Source organism: Aquarana catesbeiana, linkage group LG12 (assembly GCF_042186555.1).
Source record: "Aquarana catesbeiana isolate 2022-GZ linkage group LG12, ASM4218655v1, whole genome shotgun sequence".
Taxonomy (NCBI): Eukaryota; Metazoa; Chordata; class Amphibia; order Anura; family Ranidae; genus Aquarana; species Aquarana catesbeiana.
The window spans coordinates 95243201-95259701 of record NC_133335.1 but is presented as its reverse complement, the minus strand read 5'-3'; the positions used below and the strand labels follow the sequence as shown (position 1 = coordinate 95259701).

Genomic DNA, 16501 nt, shown 5'->3' with positions numbered 1-16501 from the left:
GCCGACCAGGCCGCGCCGCCCGAATCGTACACGGACCTCCCGGATGACATCCAGGACACACAGCACTCCACAGGTACGAATCCTGACAAGAACCAAGCCCCAGAGTGTGACCCTCTCCCCAGCAGCCCAGCAAAAGCTCGGATGAGGCTAGATACACTGCCGCTGCACACACCGCGCCAGCTAACTGAGGCCCAGGCTCCCATCCCCTTCTCCATAGACCAGGCCCTGCACTCCTCCATGGCCTCCTTCCCCACATCAGGGCAGCCAGTCATGGACACAACTCTGAAGGACATGCTTCTGTCCCTGCAGTCCTCCCTCATGAATGATCTTTCATCCATGTTTCACAGAGTCACCTCTGACATTCACAAGCTAGATGACAGAATGACTAATGCTGAGAGGGGAATACAGGCCTGCACTTCCACAGTAAATGAAGTGATTGATTTTTATGACACTGTTAAGGAAGAACAGGCATGGATGCGCGCCAAAATGGCGGATTTAGAAGACAGGTCACGCAGGAACAACATTAAACTGAGGGGAGTCCCAGAGTCCATACTCCCCGTGGACTTACCGCGTTACGCGAAAGAATTGATACACCTAGTGATACCTGAAGCCTCCCCACGAGACGCCATCATTGACAGAATACACAGAATCGCCAAACCATCCCACCTGGCAGCCTCAGTCCCTAGAGATGTACTGATGAGGGTTCACTTCTATCAAACCAAAGAAAAGCTCCTTATGGGCCTCAGAGCTAAATCTCCACTACCTGGCCCCTATACTGGGATACAACTTTTCCCTGACCTGTCCAAGTACACCCTCCAACTGCGACGTCAACTGAACCCGATAACCAAAGGTCTGCAGAACCATAAGGTACCATACAAATGGCGCCACCCAGCCACCATCCTTGTTGTCCGCAATGGTCAGACACACGCAATAGGGGACCTGGACAAAGGCCTAAAGCTCCTCCACTCCTGGAGCATAATCCCTGATATGGCTGTCTCTGCCCCACAAACCAACGGTGCCTTACCACCTCGTAGACAACAAACTCAACATCTCACCTGAGGATGCTTGTATCTCCACTACAATGGCCGACAACTCATTCCACAGTCCCCCTGAGCTCTGACAGCCTGTTACCTTAACTCTCTACCTCCAGTGATACTGACTCTGTTTACCCCCACGTAGAGGATTCAACGGTGTCAAACACCCCCTCTAATCTTTGCTCTAGCTGTAATATACAGCAATATCATATCCATCAACAGCGAATCAAAATCCAAGTTCCTTTCCCACTAGTTTCCACACTCTATACCAGTGATCTGTTAATGCATTTCTCTATTGGTTACTGACATATTGCTCTATCCGCAGCACTCTAGTCCACTTCTATTTCAGACCCTTGGATTGCCACCGGCACACCACTGCGTTCTAACTCCAAGACTCATCAGCAGCCAGAAGCAACAGCATACCTATACCGGTACCTCAACACATCTGCACTCGGACTTCCACCTCCAGATCAACGTAGCTGACCCCATCTACCAACAGACTCATCCACCAGCCATAAACCGTGAGTGTTGCACTCGACACCCAACATCCCCACAGCCGCAAAATGCCATTCACTATACTGTCAATAAATGCCAACGGCCTCAATCATCCTGCCAAGAGACACTCACTATGGTGATCCGCTACAGATCTTCACAGTGACATCCTTTGTGCCCAGGAAACACATCTGCTTACCAATGATACATCCCTATGCAAGAACAACCGCTTTCCCCATATGTTCCACGCCACCCATTCAACTAAAACCAGAGGGGTCATGATTGCAATCAGAGACTCACTAGACTTCCAACTTCTAGATATCGAAAAGGACCCCGAAGGTCGTTTTATCATACTTGCCTGCAAAGTCAACAAAGTGACCTACACCATAATCAACGTCTATGCCCCAAATTCATGCCAAACGAAATTCCTCCACAGAGTCCTACGTAAAGCCAAACACATTCAAACAGGGCACCTAATACTGTGTGGAGACTTTAATCTCGTCCCTGAATTATCCATCGACTCAACATCGTCAGCAACTAGAAGAGACTCACCTCTGAAAAGATTTATCTCCTCCCAAGACCTCTACGACGTTTGGCGCTATTATCATGGCTCCGAACGGGACTACACTTTTTTTTCCTCCAGGCACCGCTCATATTCAAGAATAGACCTGTTCTTAACCGACAAGTTTATTCTGCAAAATATATCTACCTCCACAATCCACGCCACGACATGGTCGGACCATGCCCCAATCTCTATCACGATCCAAGATTCTAACTTACAAAAAAATACATTTATTTGGCGAGTAAACAACCACATCATTCAACACAACCAATATGCGCCAACTATTGCAGAACAAATAACCAATTTCTTTTCACTAAACAAAGGTTCGGTGCCCGACCCTGCCGTGGTGTGGAGTGCGCACAAAGCGTACATGAGAGGAATGTTAATTAAATTAAGTTCCCACCATAAGAAAAAGAGGACGCAACGTATAGACGACCTAACAACCCAAATAGCAGCCCTAGAATTGAAACACAAATCTGACCCCCGAGACCACCAGACAAATCACCTATTGTCCCTTAGACAGGAACTTAGAACACTACTCCTTCATTCTTACGAATTCCTACAGAAAAAATTTAAGGCGACATCGTATTCTACCTCTAACAAAGCGGGGAAGAAACTAGCACAAAGACTAAAAGGTAGGCGCACCAAAGCCAAAATCTCTCAACTTTTCCACCCTCACACCAAAGCCCCATTGAGCAACCCCCAAGACATAGCCAATGCCTTCAGTGCATATTATGGAGACTTATATAATCTAAAAAAAGATCCTCTAACACCCCAACCTACTCCAGACGATATTGACCACTTTCTCAGGAAAGTCAAACTACCCACACTGACAACAGACCAACTGAACGCCTTAAATGCTCCCTTCACAGAAATAGAAATAAAAACGACTATTGCCTCACTACCTAGCGGCAAAGCCCCAGGCCCTGACGGTCTAACTGGGGAATACTACAAGCAATTTTCACCCCACTTGACCCCATACCTAACTGAATTATATAACCACGTTGCCTCCTCTTCTGCTTTCTCTAAAGAATACTTGAATGCTTTGGTGATAACATTACCAAAACCAGGGAAACAGTCGAATGTACCTCAAAATTTCCGCCCAATCTCTCTACTTAATCTCGACCTTAAAATTTACGCCAAAACCATAGCAACAAGATTGATCAAAATTATGCCCACTCTTATACACCAGGACCAGACGGGGTTCACAAAAGGCAGACAATCATCTGATGCCACCAGAAGGATGATAAACATAATCCACCACGCTGAATCCACCGGAACGCCTTCTCTGCTCCTATCCTTGGATGCAGAGAAGGCGTTTGATAGGGTGCATTGGACCTATCTTGAAAAGGTCCTCCAAAAGTTTGGTTTCCAGGGTCAGATTCTTGGAGCCATCATGGCACTATACTCCAACCCCAAAGCTCAGGTTTACACAGAGGGCATGCTTTCCTGCCCATTTCCCATAACCAATGGCACCCGCCAAGGTTTCCCTCTATCTCCCCTCATATTTAATATGCTCATGGAGCCCCTAGCAGAAAGTATCTGTTCTCATCCCAACATCTCTGGCCTACACATTGGAACCACGCACCATAAGATCAGCTTATTTGCGGACGACATCATTCTTATCCTATCCAATCCGACTGTTTCCCTGGCTGAAGTACAACATATGCTTCAATGGTTTAGTTCGATCTCCTACTACAAGGTGAATACATCCAAATCCTTCATCCTAGACATAAATATAAACGCCACCATAAAAAACCTTTTACAACTGCAATATCCTTTTGCATGGGCCGACACTGACATCTCTTACCTGGGCATTAAACTCCCAAGAAACACTAAAAGCCTCTATTCAAGTAATTTCCCTCCACTACTACAGACTATACAACAAACATCACAACAAATAGCAAAACACAAACTTTCTTGGACAGGAAAGCTTGCAGCCTTTAAAATGATATGCCTCCCCCAAATACTTTATTATTTCAGAACCGTACCAATTCCACTACCCGCCACATTTTTTAGATCCCTACGCACAATGTACAACAAACTCCTGTGGAACGGTAAACGTCCCAGGTGTGCACATAAACAACTGGTTAAACACAAGCAAGTGGGTGGCACGAGCGCTATAGATTTTGAAGATTACCATCTAGCAGCCATTTTGGCCCAATTACCTTGCTGGTTCCAACCATCTCCAACTACGCTATGGGGGCAAATTGAATGCTCCTCAATCACAAGATCAGACCTGAAAACCTGGTTACTGAGTACCCCACTGGGCTCACCGATCCCAAAGTCAATATCTCCAACTATTAAAGCATCGGCGCAAGCCTGGAAGAAAATGTCCACTTCAATGAGCCACACTCCACATACACATATCCCTCTAGCCACCTTGAAACATATAACACCTGAACTGTCAGTAACCTCATGGACACATAAAGATATAGGGTCCCTACAACATCTACTGCAGGACAACTCCCTCAAACCATTCTCCCAATTGCAATCTGAATATGCAATACCCACATCTGAACATTTCACTTACCTCCGTATACAACACTGCCTCAAAATGGTCCCCCTTCCTCTGTACAGCATCCACCCCAAGACTTGGGACTATCTCACCAACCCTAACACAAATCTCAGAGGAATCTCATACTTCTACAACTCCCTCCACCAAAAACATACCTTCACCAAACTAAAACCACACAAGAAATGGGAAATTGATCTAGACCACAAATTCACAGACAATCAATGGCATCACGCCTTCAAGTCAATATATAAGGCCACGAAATGCGCGGCCCTTTGGGAATTGGCGCACAAAAAGGTCTCTGCGTTGGTATATGACCCCTGCCAGAATCGCGTCCATTAATCCTCAAATGCCCAACACATGCTGGAGATGTAACGCATCCCCAAGTGATCTTCTTCATGTTTTCTGGTCATGCCACCTTCTTGAAACGTACTGGGATAGTATTTTCCAGTTAATCTCTCACATCACCCACATCAAAACTCCCCCCTCCCCAGCACTTGCGATCCTGAATCTTACTATTGAAGACCTTCCTCACCCCTTTAGAATAGTGACCACCCACGTCCTGTTGGCAGCTAGACTTAACATAGCTAGACACTGGAAGACGGCCACACCTTTAACCCTAACCCAAGTCGTCGACTTGGTATCATTACACTACAGCTATGAACATACATCTGCTTCTGACACAAAACATTATACAAAAATACAATCCAGCTGGCAACCATGGACCACCTGGACTAGACACTGCGCAATTCACGTCTAAGTTACTGCAGTACAACCCCTTCCTCTTGACCGAGCAATACTAAGAATAGAGTAAGTTTACATGCATAGTTTCAACTGGTAACCTTTCAGAATAACTTTTTTCTTTGGAATGTAACAAAATTAGATGGTCCACTTCGCTCCTGTGGCTCTAGAGATCCCACATGGGGTGTCACACTAGTGAAGTGGACCAGTCACGACTGCAAATATTACCAATGTTAGTGATACTGGTTATTATGCACTTAATGCACTAGTTTATTGTGTATGGACAAAGTTGTACTCTACCCAGTATGGAGTTATTTTCAATGCATTGTCCACTCATACGTCGATGCACGACGTACAATGTTCAATTGTACAATGTATACTCTGTGAAAATTAATAAAAATTATTGAAGAAAAAAAAACATACTCAGTTGCTCTCCCATTTTACGCATATTTGGGCACTGCTGAGTTTGGAGAGGCTCATCTATTGACAGCCTTAAAGCTCAATTAAACCCTCCTATCCTTTACAGCCAATGAAGCTGCTTCTGTTTAAACTGCAACGGCCATGGTGCTGCACATGTGATCAGTTATGACACCAGCCATTTGATGGTTTGACAATTTGGTTGAGAACACAAGCAAATGTGACAGTTATCAATTAAGGGATTTCAGGATTCTAACTGTTTTTTGAAACTGTTAAATCAATTGGTTTAGCTCCACTTTATGATTTACTGCTGTTTGGGGGCTCTGGGCTTCAGCAAAATAGCAGCCTTTAGCAAGAAGCAAGTTGTTATGGGTAAAGTTGCGATTTAATTTAAAAGGAGCAAGAATTTGCAAGTAAAGGTCACAGGAACTGGAAAGCAGCATAGAAAAGTCCACGAAGGGACTTGAACCCTCAATCTTCTGATCCGAAGTCAGACGCCTTATCCATTAGGCCACGCAGTCTGCCGCAGGGCTACTATTTTTGTTTGTGGTGTGCGGATCAGCCAAACACTTGAAGATCACCTGGGACATCTTCTTCTACTTGCTTTGCTCAAGCAGATTTGGTAGAAAGGATCTGAAAAGTTTGACTTGGTGCCAAGGTCATGCTTTATGAAGTGCATTTGCAAAAGGGCCTAGGTGCAGAGTGTTAATACAGCTCCTTGACAGTGGTAATAGATCAACAGAGTACCACGAGTAGATGATATTTCTAGAGGCAACCAAAACCATCAAAACATCAAAACATCAAAACATCAAAACATCAAAACATCAAAACATCTAAACATCTAAACATCTAAACATCTTGTTAGTTTGGCCGAGTGGTCTAAGGCGCCAGACTCAAGAAATGTTTCTTCACATTGTGTGGTCTCCATATTGGGGCGTGGGTTCAAATCCCACTTCTGACAAAAAGTTTACACCTTTAGCTTGAACTAGAATGACCACTTCCACTGTGTTTTTATGCTACCATGTCACTGACAAAAAAACAAAAACAAAGAATCCCAAAACTTTGCAGATCCTTCATAAAGATCAAATTCTTCTGAAAACTCTGCTAGGCCATGCTGTAAAATCTCTTATTTCACGTGCAACTTTAGTCAGAAAAGTAAGTCTTGCTAGATCTCTTCACATTGGCCTGTTTTGCATGTATAGTTATGTAAAACATTACAAATAAGTGTCCATACACTTGAAAATCCAGTAATACACTGTTTCACCCTGCTCTGCACATACTCAGTTGCTCTCCCATTTTACGCATATTTGGGCACTGCTGAGTTTGGGGAGGCTCATCTATTGACAGCCTTAAAGCTCAATTAAACCCTCCTATCCTTTACAGCCAATGAAGCTGCTTCTGTTTAAACTGCAACGGCCATGGTGCTGCACATGTGATCAGTTATGACACCAGCCATTTGATGGTTTGACAGTTTGGTTGAGAACACAAGCAAATGTGACAGTTATCAATCCCGGGATTTCAGGATTCTAACTGTTTTTTGAAATTGTTAAATCAATTGGTTTAGCTCCACTTTATGATTTACTGCTGTTTGGGGGCTCTGGGCTTCAGCAAAATAGCAGCCTTTAGCAAGAAGCAAGTTGTTATGCGTAAAGTTGCGATTTAATTTAAAAGGAGCAAGAATTTGCAAGTAAAGGTCACAGGAACTGGAAAGCAGCATAGAAAACGACCACGAAGGGGCTCAAACCCTAAATCTTCTGATCCGAAGTCAAACGCCTTATCCATTAGGCCACGCAGTCTGCCCGCAGGGCCACCATTTTTGTTTTTTGGTGTGCGGATCAGCCAAACACTTGAAGATCACCTGGGACATCTTCTTCTACTTGCTTTGCTCAAGCAGATTTGGTAGAAAGGATCTGAAAAGTTTGACTTGGTGCCAAGGTCATGCTTTATGAAGTGCATTTGCAAAAGGGCCTAGGTGCAGAGTGTTAATACAGCTCCTTGACAATGGTAATAGATCAACAGAGTACTAAGAGTAGATGATATTTCTAGAGGCAACCGAAAACATCAAAACATCTTGTCAGGATGGCCAAGTGGTCAAAGGCGCCAGATTCAAGCAAATGATCTTCCACATTGTGTGGGTGTTCTGGTCTCCAATTGGAGGCGTGGGTTCAAATCCCACTTCTGACAAAAAGTTTACACATTTAGCTTGAACTAGAATGACCACTTCCACTGTGTTTTCATGCTACCATGTCACTGACAAGAAAACAAAAACAAAGAATCCCAAAACTTTGCAGATCCTTCATAAAGATCAAATTCTTCTGAAAACTCTGCTAGGCCTTGCTGTAAAATCTCTTATTTCACGTGCAACTTTAGTCAGAAAAGTAAGTCTTGTTAGATCTCTTCACATTGGCCTGTTTTTTTTTCTTGTTTCAATAGATTTTTATTGAATTTTCAATAACAGATAGTACAGAAAGAAAGAAATATTATTCAGAAAATAGCCGTGTACATAGAAATCTTATATATAGTACTTGTTATAATTGCTCTATTATGAAAACGTTACTTCGAGAACATCATCTTCGTGAATATATATATTTATAGAAGGTAACAAGACATATGTAATATCGTTATATTTCCAAGTGTGCATCCTGTCTTCCCGGCACCCCTATGGGAACTTTCTGTGCCCCGGTCGACAGACGCACATCTAATAGTTTCATTCTGTCTCTACTGCTTATAAACTAAGATTGTGTTTCAGGGTGGTGTTACAATTCGTCTTCATGTAGAACAGTATTTATATAAAGATATAGTAAGTAGATGGATATACTGAAAGGAACTGCCGTAAAAATTATAAACTAAATGAACCGAGTAAAAGGGTAAAGGGATATCTAGTGTATATCTGTGAGGTAGACATGTCTTCATATGGTACAGATTGTATGGTGCCAATCTGTCCATGGTTTCCAAATCTGACTTTTAGTTGTGTTAGTGCCTTGTGAAGCGGCAAACATAAGTTCGTATGATATATGGAGATTGGTGGTTTTGATCACATCATTAAGAATTGGTGTTTCGGTTTTTAACCATCGTCTCGTTATTTCGAGGCGAGCGCTAGTAAGAATCTGGGTAACTATTTGTCTCATGGAGTGGGGTACCATATCTATTCCCAAGGACAGGATAGCCATATTGGACATATTATATATTTGGGTTTTAGTAATTTGTTTAATGAAATGGAATATATTGGTCCAATAGGTTTTTAATCGTGGGCATGACCAGAAGATATGAATGATAGAACCTCTCTGACCACAATTCCTCCAACATAGTGGCGATATTTGTGGGTTGAACCCTGCTAATCGTGTAGGAGTTAATTACCATCTCAAGAGTAGTTTTTGGTAAAATTCCCACATATTAACACTCCTGGAGGCCTTGTATATGGATGATATTGCTTGTTTCCATTGTTCTAAGGTATAGGATACATTAAAATCAATTTCCCAGGTTCTCATAGAGGATGTCTTGTTAAATATTGATTTCTGGTTTAAAAGGTTATAAAATAGGGAGATACCTTTGATAGAGGTCGTGGGATTTGGGAAGTATAAGTATGCCTTCCAAATAATGTGTATGTGATTATTGTTAACCGATGATAATAAATGTGATACCTGTAAATACGTGTAGTATTCTTTAGAGTCTAAGTTATGCTCTATTTGAAGTGCTCGGAAGGTCTTTATTGTGGGTCCTATATAGAGATCTTCGACTGTTTTTAGGCCTTTGGATTCCCAATGTTTAATGTTGACATTGGGTATCAACAGTTGTAAACTGGTGATGGGGAGGGCAATGGTTTTTAGAGGATAGCCAGTGACGGGAGTGTTTAGGAATACTTTCCATGTGTTTATAGATGCCTTCATTGAGGGCGAAAGTTTGGTGGAGGATTGCAGCATCATAGTGCAGGCCAATAGGAGGTTGTATAAACTATGGTTAGGGGATTGGAAGGATTCTAATTCTTGCCATCTTGGGGTATGATTCCCCGGAAACCAATATTTAAGTTGGGCCAAAATTGCCGCAAGATAGTAGTCCTTCAGCAGGACATGCCCTACTCCCCCTGCTCCTCTGGATTTGATAAGTTTATGGAATGCACATTTAGACTTTTTTCCCTGCCAGAGAAACCCATTAATCATGGATTGTGCTCTGATAAAGAAGCTGTCTGGAATTGGTATTGGTATGGCTCTGAATATATAAATGAATTGAGGGAGTATCATCATTTTAAAGGCCGCAAGGCGGCCCGACCATGTGAATTCTACTTTATTTATTGTTTGTAATTTTTGATTTAAACTAAGTAAGAATTGGGTATAATTTGTTTCCGCCATTTTTTTGGTATCATCTGTGAGTGTTATGCCTAGGTATTTTATTCCTTCCGTAGTCCATTTATATGGAAATTGTGATTTAAGTTTGTTGCTAGTAGTACTGTCTATCCCTAAACCTAAAATATATGATTTGTTTTCATTAACTTTATAATAAGAAATTGTGTTAAATAAACGTAGTGCTTCATGTGCCGCTTTAAGAGAAGAGCCCACCTCAGTCAAAATCATAATAATGTCATCTGCGAATAGACTTATAGAATGAGTATCCCTACCAACAGGGAATCCTTTTATTTTTGGGTGATTTCTTATATATATGGCCAAGGCCTCCATTAGTAAATTAAAAATTAGAGGGGACAATGGGCACCCTTGCCTTGTACCATTGGATATGCTAAAGGGTTTTGATATAGTTCCAGAAATATAGACCTTGGCAGATGGGCTAGAGTATAGGGCTAAGATGGCAGATAGATTAGGTCCTACAAAACCGACTGATTCTAATACTTTGGTTAGATATAGCCAATTAATACGGTCAAAGGCCTTCTCCGCATCCAATGCTAGGAGCAGAGAAGGCCTCCGAGATACCCCCGCCATATGGATGATATTAATCATGCGTCTCGTCACGTCCGAGGTTTGTCTATTTTTTGTAAATCCTTCTTGATCAGGATGAATAAGGTTGGGCATAATGTCAACAAGGCGTATTGCTATAATTTTGGCATACAGTTTAAGATCTATGTTTAGTAAAGATATCGGTCTAAAATTTGAGGGAGAGGTGGGCTCTTTTCATGGCTTTGGCAGAGCCACAACTAAAGCTTCTAGCATTTCTGGTGGGAAAGAGGCAGAGGCAGCTGCTGAGCTAAATACATGTGTCAAGAAGGGGGTCAGTATAGTCTTAAATTCTCTGTAGTATTCTCCACAAAAACCGCCCGGTCCTGGGAATTTATTAGTAGGGAGTGTGTCTATAGCTTTATGAATTTCTGCATCGGTGAATGGTTGATTGAGAGCTTGGATTTGGTGTGGAGATAATTTAGGTATGGATAATTTACTTAAAAAGTCATTAATTGCGTCAGGGGTAGGTTGAATTGTGCAAGGGTCATCTCTCAAATTATAAAGGGACCTGTAGTAGTGGCTAAAAGCGTCTGCAATTTTTTGTGGGTGGTATTCTTTTTGATTGGTGGATGGATGTATAATAAATGGTATTCTTGATTTATATCTATGGCCTTGGATATTCTGTGATAAAAGTTTTCCTGCCTTGTTTCCATTCACATAATAATTCATTTTAAGTCTTTTTGTGGCTTTCTCAAAATTTTCTAGTAGATACATTTTTAGTTCAGATCTTATTTGTGTCAATTTTTGCGTAATTTTTTGGGAATATTTTTGTTTATTTCTGATTTCTAAATCAGAAATGTGTTTTAACAATTCAGTCAGTCGTTGCTGCCTCTGCCTCTTCGCCCTTGCACTTAGTTGAATAAAAATGCCACGTATAAATGCCTTATGGGCATTCCATAATGTAAGAGGGCTTTGTACTGAGTCCTTATTGTCATCAAAAAAATTGGTTAAGTGGTTGTTAATTTGTTGTTTGAAGTCTTGTTGCTGTAGCAAGTAGGTGTTGATTCTCCAAATTGGGTTGGGTCTAGGAGAAGTCGAATCTGATAGTGTTAGTACTATAGATGCGTGGTCCGACCACGTTATTGTGTTGATGGATACAGCTTTAGTTCCCAATAGTATAGGTTGGTCTACCATGAATAGATCAATTCTTGTATATACTTTATGCGCTGCAGAAAAAAAAGTAAAGTCTCTTTCGTTGGCGTGGAAGCAGCGCCACGCATCATAGAGATTATATTTGTTGAGGGAGGTTGATAATGTAGGAGAATAGCGTGTGGATTTAGATGTAGAGTCTAATGATGGGTCCGGAGTAGCATTAAAATCTCCACAGAGTATCAACGGTCCTCTTTGACACCTCCTGATTTTTCTCATTAGCTTATTAAAGAAGTGTATTTGATGCTTATTAGGAGAGTAGGCTGTTACTAGTGTATATTTTCAAGAGTTCAGTTCGCATATCAAAATTAGGTATCTGCCCAGTGGGTCACGGATTTCCTGGTGGAGAATGAAAGCTACAGAGTCTTTTATGGCTATTAATACTCCTTTAGTTTTAGAATCTGCGTTGGCAGTAAAAACATATGGGAAGCTTTTGTGGGTACATTTTGGTGGAGCTTGGTTACAAAAGTGAGTTTCTTGAGCGCAAATTATGTCTCCCTGGTGTGTCAATGCTTCTTGCCACAATGATTTGCGTTTCATGGGGTGATTGAGCCCCTTAGCGTTTATGGAGATTATGTTAATAGGCATGGACTTTAAATGAGATAAGCTTTATAATTAAGACCTTCATCTTAATTCTGATGTTTAGTCCATCTATGTTTGGTGCGGTTATAACTTCATGTGATAGTGTAGACTTACTTGTACGGGTCAAAGGATGGGTTGTCATTTGGTGCAAACGAGGTTGACTGTTCTTGGAGGTCCAAGTAGAGCTGAATCTTGCTGGAGTAGTTTCTGTTATTTTTCCTTGTGTTGAAGAGGTGTACTCTAGGGTGAAGCGTTGTTGTTCATAACCCAGAGGTAATGGCAGGAGTATAGAAAAGGTAGAAAATATAAGTAGAAAAAAAAACAAAAAATCGTTAACTTTCAACTTTGGTATAGCACAATAGGTGCAACATATATGGGGGGTATAGGATACCCTGGAACAGCATTTTGCTGTTAAATGTAACTGGGGGGAAAGTTCAATCTTGCGAGCTTCATTAGTCAGGGACTAAAGGAGTGATTGGAGAACATCCTTTATTATTTAGGAGTGAGAGGTGGCATTTTTCGCCGTAACTTTTTTCCATTCTTGTGACACATGGCGCGGAGTGCTAGTGTCCGCATTTTCTTCTGGGGGGTCAGGAAGGATACCCCATTCTTTCAGGAGATTGATGCCTTTCTCCAGAGATGTCACTGTATAGGTGCGATTACCCTTAGTGATATTTATCTTTGTGAGATACCCCATCTGTACACAGTTTTGTGGTTGTGTAGAACCTTTGTCACTGTGTTCAGGTTTTTGCGTTTTTGCAGGGTAAATTGTGACAAATCTGCAAAAAATTGCAGATTATGGTATTGTGGTGGAATCTGCTCTTGTTTTCTCATTGTGGACATCAGTTGCTCCTTTACGTGAAAGAAATGCAGCCTGAGTATCACATCTCTAGGTATCAGATCTGGCAGATGGGGTGGCTTAGGTAGACGGTGAATTCTATCGATGGTTATATCTAAGTCCGTAAGGCTTGGTACGAGCGCTTTAAACAAAGTGGCAGCATAAAGGCCCAGATCTTGTTGTTGCACCGATTCAGGGATCCCCCTGATTTTTAGATTGTTCCTTCTAGATCTGTCCTCCATGTCTGCCAGCTTTGCCTTGATCCATTCATTGTCTGCCTCAGTGTCCTCCTGGGCGTCAACTAGGTCATTGATAGTGGAAGCATATTCCCCCATTTTGGTCCCTATGTGGCTCACCCTGTTTCCCACATCTTGTATGTCTTTATTCATGCGGTGCATATAACCTGCCATGTCAGACTGCAAAGTGCTTCTCAGAGATAGTAGCATCTCTTTCAATACTGTGTCTATCACAGGTTGGTTTTGTGTGGGGAAGGATTCGATCGATTCTGGGAGTTCTCTGGTGTCCTCCCCAAAATCTGAGACTGGGCTCCCTGTGTCATGGAATCCACCAGCATCCAGCCTAGGTTTCGTTTTGGCTGGGCTACAAGTGGATGGGGTGGATGGATTCTGCATTTTATCTTTTGGGGAGCTGTTATTGTGAGATCGATTACCTTGGGATGATCTGTGTTGTGCAGGAGCCGTTGTTGTGGAGTAGGCCTCGGCGCCATCTTGCTCCTCTGTTCTGCCGTTTGGGGGATAAAAGTCCGTGAGGCGTTGGACCTTTCCGTCCTTTCTCCGCTTCCCAGGCATAGTCGTAGGGTCACCCAGCCTTGCCCTCTGCCAGATCTGGTGCTGGTTTGCTTCGGATGATCGTTTTGGGCCGCTATTGTCCCTTATCCCGCCGGAGCTCCGGGCTCACACGTCCATCCGGCTTGCGCGCTAGACCACGCCCCCCACATTGGCCTGTTTTGCATGTATAGTTATGTAAAACATTACAAATAAGTGTCCATACACTTGAAAATCCAGTAATACACTGTTTCACCCTGCTCTGCACATACTCAGTTGCTCTCCCATTTTACGCATATTTGGGCACTGCTGAGTTTGGAGAGGCTCATCTATTGACAGCCTTAAAGCTCAATTAAACCCTCCTATCCTTTACAGCCAATGAAGCTGCTTCTGTTTAAACTGCAACGGCCATGGTGCTGCACATGTGATCAGTTATGACACCAGCCATTTGATGGTTTGACAGTTTGGTTGAGAACACAAGCAAATGTGACAGTTATCAATCCAGGGATTTCAGGATTCTAACTGTTTTTTGAAATTGTTAAATCAATTGGTTTAGCTCCACTTTATGATTTACTGCTGTTTGGGGGCTCTGGGCTTCAGCAAAATAGCAGCCTTTAGCAAGAAGCAAGTTGTTATGGGTAAAGTTGCAATTTAATTTAAAAGGAGCAAGAATTTGCAAGTAAAGGTCACAGGAACTGGAAAGCAGCATAGAAAACGACCACGAAGGGACTCAAACCCTAAATCTTCTGATCCGAAGTCAGACACCTTATCCATTAGGCCACGCAGTCTGGTGCAGGGCCACCATTTTTGTTTGTGGTGTGTGGATCATCCAAACACTTGAAGATCACCTGGGACATCTTCTTCTACTTGCTGTGCTCAAGCAGATTTGGTAGAAAGGATCTGAAAAGTTTAACTTGGTGCCAAGGTCATGCTTTATGAAGTGCATTTGCAAAAGGGCCTAGGTGCAGAGTGTTAATACAGCTCCTTGACAGTGGTAATAGATCAACAGAGTACCACGAGTAGATGATATTTCTAGAGGCAACCAAAAACATCAAAACGTCTTGTCAGGATGGCTGAGTGGTCTAAGGCGCCAGACTCAAGAAATGTTTCTTCACATTGTGTGGATGTTCTGGTCTCCAAATGGAGGAGTGGGTTCAAATCCCACTTCTGACAAAAAGTTTACACATTTAGCTTGAACTAGAATGACCACTTCCACTGTGTTTTCATGCTACCATGTCACTGACAAAAAAACAAAAACAAATAATCCCAAAACTTTGCAGATCCTTCATAAAGATCAAATTCTTCTGAAAACTCTGCTAGGCCATATTGTAAAATCCCTTATTTCACGTGCAACTTTTGTCAGAAAAGTACGTCTTGCTAGATCTCTTCAGATTGGCCTGTTTTGCATGTATAGTTATGTAAAACATTACAAATAAGTGTCCATACACTTGAAAATCCAGCAATACACTGTTTCACCCTGCTCTGCACATACTCAGTTGCTCTCCCATTTTACGCATATTTGGGCACTGCTGAGTTTGGAGAGGCTCATCTATTGACAGCCTTAAAGCTCAATTAAACCCTCCTATCCTTTACAGCCAATGAAGCTGCTTCTGTTTAAACTGCAACGGCCATGGTGCTGCACATGTGATCAGTTATGACACGAGCCATTGGATGGTTTGACAGTTTGGTTGAGAACACAAGCAAATGTGACAGTTATCAATCCAGGGATTTCAGGATTCTAACTGTTTTTTGAAACTGTTAAATCAATTGGTTTAGCTCCACTTTATGATTTACTGCTGTTTGGGGGCTCTGGGCTTCAGCAAAATAGCAGCCTTTAGCAAGAAGCAAGTTGTTATGGGTAAAGTTGCGATTTAATTTAAAAGGAACAAGAATTTGCAAGTAAAGGACACAGGAACTGGAAAGCAGCATAGAAAATGGCCACGAAGGGACTCGAACCCTCAATCTTCTGATCCGAAGTCAGGCGCCTTATCGATTAGGCCACGCAGTCTGCCACAGGGCAACCAATTTTGTTTGTGGTGTGCGGATCAGCCAAACACTTGAAGATCACCTGGGACATCTTCTACTTGCTTTGCTCAAGCAGATTTGGTAGAAAGGATCTGAAAAGTTTGACTTGGTGCCAAGGTCATGCTTTATGAAGTGCATTTGCAAAAGGGCCTAGGTGCAGAGTGTTAATACAGCTCCTTAACCATACCATGACCAGGAGGAAAAAGGAGGGGAACCGGCCGATGAGACTGACGGAGTTTTACTCCTATGAGGCCAGGCAAGATGGAGCTGGCCCGGCGTCCATGCCGACATCTGTGGCCAAAAACAACTGCAAGCAATTAAAAACACAAAAAAGAAGCAGCCCTCCTAAAGACTCAAGATCTCCCCCAGCCACCCCATCAACAGGGAGCCCGGAGAAGTCTAGATTCAAGGCGGATGC

The 16501-nt window shown here is 42.5% G+C and overlaps 3 non-coding genes across 3 annotated transcripts; 2 read left to right on the top strand and 1 right to left on the bottom strand.

Moving 5' to 3' along the window:
• Nucleotides 1–6209: 6209 nt before the first annotated feature.
• Nucleotides 6210–6282, bottom strand: TRNAR-UCG (transfer RNA arginine (anticodon UCG)). Its single transcript has one exon. It is a non-coding gene; the product is annotated as a tRNA-Arg (tRNA).
• Nucleotides 6283–7834: 1552 nt separating this feature from the next.
• TRNAL-CAA (transfer RNA leucine (anticodon CAA)) lies at nt 7835–7945 on the top strand. The gene is made up of 2 exons: nt 7835–7872; nt 7900–7945. It is a non-coding gene; the product is annotated as a tRNA-Leu (tRNA).
• Nucleotides 7946–15121: 7176 nt separating this feature from the next.
• TRNAL-CAA (transfer RNA leucine (anticodon CAA)) lies at nt 15122–15231 on the top strand. Its single transcript has 2 exons — nt 15122–15159; nt 15186–15231. It is a non-coding gene; the product is annotated as a tRNA-Leu (tRNA).
• Nucleotides 15232–16501: the final 1270 nt, after the last annotated feature.